This window comes from Anolis carolinensis, unplaced genomic scaffold, assembly GCF_035594765.1.
Source record: "Anolis carolinensis isolate JA03-04 unplaced genomic scaffold, rAnoCar3.1.pri scaffold_10, whole genome shotgun sequence".
In the NCBI taxonomy this organism is placed as follows: domain Eukaryota; kingdom Metazoa; phylum Chordata; class Lepidosauria; order Squamata; family Dactyloidae; genus Anolis; species Anolis carolinensis.
The window spans coordinates 6,467,721-6,473,825 of NW_026943821.1; positions in this window are offsets into that span (position 1 = coordinate 6,467,721).

A 6,105-nucleotide genomic window follows, 5' to 3' on the forward strand; every position below is an offset into this window, starting at 1 on the left:
AGTGAGACTGTATTGTATTGTCTGTTTGGAGGGCAAGTGCCAATGTTGGCATTGGTGAGCTTGATTAGCACTAAATGGCCTCGCATGTTCAGTGCCTGGTGGCTTCTTGCCTGTGAAGCTGTTTATTGTTATTGTTGTTTTGGTTTTTATTATGATTGAGGGGTAAATTGAGGGGAAGAGAAGGAGAAAGTGAAAGTAATTGAGGGAGAATTGCAGTTTTTGGGGTTTTTTAGGCCCCATGGAGGTTGGGGATGTCTAGTTTTATTGTATGAACCTAGAGACGTGGATGATGGGTTCTGTTGTCAAATTTTGAGGTTGGGGGGCCTTTAGTTTTGTTGTTTTGCCCCATGGAGCGATGCCATTCTCCTTTTATATATATAGATTTTATATATATATATATATATATATATATATATATATATATATATATATATATATATATCATTCTATTATTATTGTAGTATATTATCATATGGTTACTATTATATTATTATTATATTATTCATTATTCATGACTACATTGAAACTACAATGGAGAGAAATCAGCGTGGAAATTGCGAGAGGTACCATAGATAGTTGTACATGGAAATAATGGTAGTAAATAGTTTTTGATTGATTAAATACAGTTATATACAGTAGAGTCTCACTTATCCAACATGCGTTTATCCAACGTTCTGGATTATCCAACGCATTTTTGTAGTCAATGTTTTCAATATATCGTGATTTTATGGTGCTAAATTCATAAATACAGTAATTACTACATAGCATTACTGCGTATTGAACTACTTTTTCTGTCAAATTTGTTGTATAACATGATGTTTTGGTGCTTAATTTGTAAAATCATAACCTAATTTGATATTTAATAGGCTTTTCCTTAATGCCTCCTTATTATCCAACATATTCGCTTATCCAACGTTCTGCCAGCCAGTTTATGTTGGATAAGTGAGACTGTACTGCAGGGGTCCCCAAACTAAGGCCACATGCGGCCCATTGAAGCCATTTATCCGGTCCCGGCGGCGACGGCTCCCGCCTCCTCCCTCGCCTGGTGCGTACCTTCCAAAGCTTTGCTTGTTTATAATGGTATTTTAATTATTATTTAATTAATAATTATCAAGGGGTGTTTTGCCAGTGCTTTCAGTGTACAAAGTCTCCTGAGGGGTGAGAAGGGTGGGGTAGAAATACATAAATAAATAAAAAGGCAGAAGAGGGTTGAACTCAGTGGCCCAATGGGTCTCTTCCAACCCTCTTTATTGTTATTATTATTATTATTATTATTATTGACACAAAGACACAGTATAACACAGCAAACTATATATATATATATATATATACAGTAGAGTCTCACTTATCCAAGCTAAATGGGCCGGCAGAAGCTTGGATAAGCGAATATCTTGGATAATAAGGCAGGATTAAGGAAAAGCCTATTAAACATCAAATTAGGTTATGATTTTACAAATTAAACACCAAAACATCATGTTATACAACAAATTTGACAGAAAAAGCAGTTCAATACTCAGTAATGTTATGTTGTAATTACTGTATTTACGACTTTAGCACCAAAATATCACGATATATTGAAAACATTGACTACAAAAATGGCTTGGATTATCCAGAGGCTTGGATAAGCGAGGCTTGGATAAGTGAGACTCTACTGTATATTATATATATATATATATATATATATATATATATATATATATACATACACACATATACACACACAGTAGAGTCTCACTTATCCAACATAAACGGGCTGGCAGAATGGTGGATAAGCGAATATGTTGGATAATAAGGAGGGATTAAGGAAAAGCCTATTAAACATCAAATTAGGTTATGATTTTACAAATGAAGCACCAAAACGTCATGTTAGACAACAAATTTGGCAGAAAAAGTAGTTCAATATGCAGTAATGCTATGTAGTAATTACTGTATTTATGAATTTAGCACCAAAATATCACGATATATTGAAAACATTGACTACAAAAATGCATTGGATAATCCAGAATGTTGGTTAAGCGAGTGTTGGATAAGTTAGACGCTACTGTATGTATGTATGTATATATATATATATATATATATATATATATATATATATGAATTTCATATCACAAAATCACAAGTTGAACACTTTCCCAGCAATGATGATGATGATGATTAACATTGAGGCTGGGTGGCCATCTGTCAGGGGTGCTTTGCTTGTGCTTTTAGTGCACAAAGGTAGAAGGGCATTGGACTAAATGGCCCAAGGGGTTGCTTCCAACCCTCTTTATTATTTTTATGATGATGATGATGATGATTATTATTATTATTATTATTATTACAGTAGAGTCTCACTTATCCAACATTCGCTTATCCAACATTCTGGATTATCCAACGCATTTTTGTAGTCAATGTTTTCTATACATCATGATATTTTGGTGCTAAATTCGTAAATACAGTAATTACTACATAGCATTACTGCATATTGAACTACTTTTTCTGTCAAATTTGTTGTATAACATGATGTTTTGGTGCTTAATTTGTAAAATCATAACCTAATTTGATGTGTAATAGGCTTTTCCTTAATTCCTCCTTATTATCCAACATATTCGCTTATCCAATGTTCTGCCGGCCCGTTTATGTTGGATAAGTGAGACTCTACTGTATTAACATTGAGGCTGCATTTGTTCCCGTTTAGGGTTTTTTAAAAAAAACTTCAGAATAAGAAATGTGCAGTGTGCCTAGGAATTTGTTTATAGGGTTTTTTTCAACTATAGTCCAGCCCTCCAACAGTCTGAGGGACCGTGAACTGGCCCCCTGTTTAAAAAGTTTGGGGACCCCTGCTCTACTGTATCTCCAAATAGAGAGAAGCAGTTAGAGTGGAATGCTGCTTAAAAGACTTCCAACTAAACAAAGGATGAGGAAGGAAAAAGGGATCAAGGGAGATCATAAAGATTCTTTATAAGCTGGAATCTCTTTGGTGAGAGGTTTTTTGTTTTTTTAAAAATTGTGGTTTGCTGTATTGTAGCATGAATGAACTTTGCCATCACTTGAACTGCCATGGCTTGATGCTATGGGGTCCTTGGGAGTTGTAGTTTTTGCAAGGCCAATAACAGCTTGTGACTCGCCAGGATTGCATAGTGCTGAGCCACGGCAGTGCAAACCAGAAGGCTTTTTCCAGGAAAAGGAAACATCCAACAAGGTTACATTAATAGAATGGCTACATTTCTTGCCTGGCTGCTTGGCAATTGGGAAAGCAACTGCATATTCAGTATATACATACAGTAGAGTCTCACTTATCCAACATAAATGGGCCGGCAAAATGTTGGATAAGCGAATATGTTGGATAATAAGGAGAGATTAAGGAGAAGCCTATTAAACATCAAATTAGGTTATGATTTTACAAATTAAGCACCAAAACATCATGTTAGACAACAAATTTGACAGAAAAAGTAGTTCAATACGCAGTAATGCTATGTAGTAATTACTGTATTTATGAATTTAGTGCCAAAATATCACGATATATTGAAAACATTGACTACAAAAATGGCTTGGATAATCCAGAAGCTTGGATAAGCGAGGCTTGGATAAGTGAGACTCTACTGTATATAAGGTTTACGTGCAAGGTTTATGTGGACGAATGGATTAAGTATTTTTACTGTACTGTTTTAAATGTATTTATTGGATTATTTTAAATTGATTGTTTTCATTGTTATGTTTTATTTTTGTACTGTATACCGGCATTGAACTTGCCAGTTTGTGAGCCGCCCTGAGTCCCTTCAGGTGAGAAGGGCGGCATAGAAATGATGGAAATAAATAAAAATAAATAAATATACATACCATAGAATTAATGCAGTTTCACGGCACTTTGGCTGCCATGGCTCAATGCCAATTATGGGATTTTTAATCTCACATGCACTGTCATATTTTCTGCTAAAAGTGCTGATGCTTCACGAAACTACAACTCCCATGATCCCGTAGCATTGAGCCTTGGCAGTTCAAAGGGTGTCAAATTGCATTCATTCTGCAGTGAAAATGGTGGATTATTATAATGGCTGCAATGCCATTTGTCTAGAGGCAATTATCTCAATATTTCTATATTTTTAAGGGAGAGGAAGATCCGATCAATACAGAATGGCCGGTCTGACATCCAAACCATTGAAAACAGTCTGGGAAGAATCCCCTTTTCACGCATCTGCAACGGAGGCCGGTGTGGATTCGCAGAGAGTTATTCCAAAGATAAAACTACATTTTTCTTCTTCTTTTGGGTTGTGCTTTGTGGATTATGGGGATGCAAGGGATGTCATTCATCTTGATTCAGGACAAATTGTTTAAAGACAGACGCTTGCAGAGTGGTCTGTGCGATAAATGTGTTGGACCAACTATCCTTTTAAATGCAATAATATCTTTAGTGTTTATCCCAGGCATGGGCAAAGTTAGGTAGGCTGTTAGGAATTGTGGGAGTTGAAGTCCAAAACCCCTGGAGGGCCAAAGTTTGCCCATGCCTGGTTTATACACATGGTACCATATGCATGATATAGGTTAATAATAGGGGTTTTGTTGTATTGTTATGGCTAACTATTAGTATAAAAAGGAAGGAAAGAAAGTAAAAATAGAGGAGACTGAATGCAATCTTTTTCCTTCCCATCCCTTCCTACTGTCTGGCCTGCCAGTTTCCCTTGGTCTAATGCAGGGGTCCCCAAACTAAGACCCAGGGGCCGGATGCAGCCCTCCAAGGTTATTTACCTGGCCCCTGTCCTAAACCTTAGACTTAGGGTTGACCTAAGTCTACCTGGTCTTTGGAGGTCTTTTGCTTACTTATAGCTTTATGAGCATCTAGATGGTCTTTGAAGGTCTCTTTGCTTAGCTACGGCCTTATGAGGCCATCTAGATGGTCTTTGGAGGCCTCTTTGCTTACCTATGGTCTTATGAGATCATCTAGATCAGGGGTCCCCAAACTAAGCCCCCCCAAGGTCATTGACCTGGCCCCTGTCCTAAACTTTAGACTTAGGGTTGACCTAAGGCACACAACAACAATCCTAATTTTGGACTATTTCATCATAGTTCGCCCCCCCCCCCCCAATATAGAATCATAGAATCATAGAAGAGTAGAGTTGGAAGAGACCTCATGGGCCATCCAGTCCAACCCCCTGCCAAGAAGCAGGAAATCGCATTCAAAGCACCCCCGACAGATGGCCATCCAGCCTCTGTTTAAAAGCCTCCAAAGAAGGAGCCTCCACCACAGTCCGGGGCAGAGAGTTCCACTGCCGAACAGCCCTTCTCACAGTGAGGAAGTTCTTCCTGATGTTCAGGTGGAATCTCCTTCCTTTCCTGTAGTTTGAAGCTATTGTTCCGCGTCCTAGTCTGCAGGGCAGCAGAAAACAAGCTCCCTCCCTCCTCCCTATGACTTCCCTTCACGTATTTGTACATGGCTATCATGTCTCCTCTCAGCCTTCTCTTCTGCAGGCTAAACATGCCCAGCTCTTTAAGCCGCTCCTCATAGGGCTTGTTCTCCAGACCTTTGATCATTTTAGTCGCCCTCCTCTGGACGCTTTCCAGCTTGTCAACATCTCCCTTCAACTGTGGTGCCCAAAATTGGACACAGTGTGATTCCAGGTAACGTGGTCTGACCAAGGCAGAATAGAGGGGAGCAGGACTTCCCTGGATCTTGACGCTATTCCCCTATTGATGCAGGACAAAACCCCTTTGGCTTTCTTAGCAGCCGCATCACATTGCTGGCTCATGTTTAACTTGTTGTCCACAAGGACTCCAAGATCTTTTTCACACGTACTGCTGTCAAGCCAGGCGTCCCCCATTCTGTATCTTTGATTTCCATTTTTTCTGCCGAAGTGAAGTATCTTGCATTTGTCCCTGTTGAACTTCATTTTGTTAGTTTCGGCCCATCTCTCTAGTCTATCAAGATCGTTTTGAATTCTGCTTCTGTGAATCGGCCCTCCACTTAAAAAAATTGAGGACCCCTGGTCTAATGTTTTGATTTCAGTACATAGAAACACTCAATTTTCACCAAGTCTCTCAGTTTACCAATGTGAATGCCCTTTAAAATGGGCCACTGCCTGCCTGCCTGCCTGCCGGCCTTCCTTCTGTCTGCGCCTCACCTGAGCCACG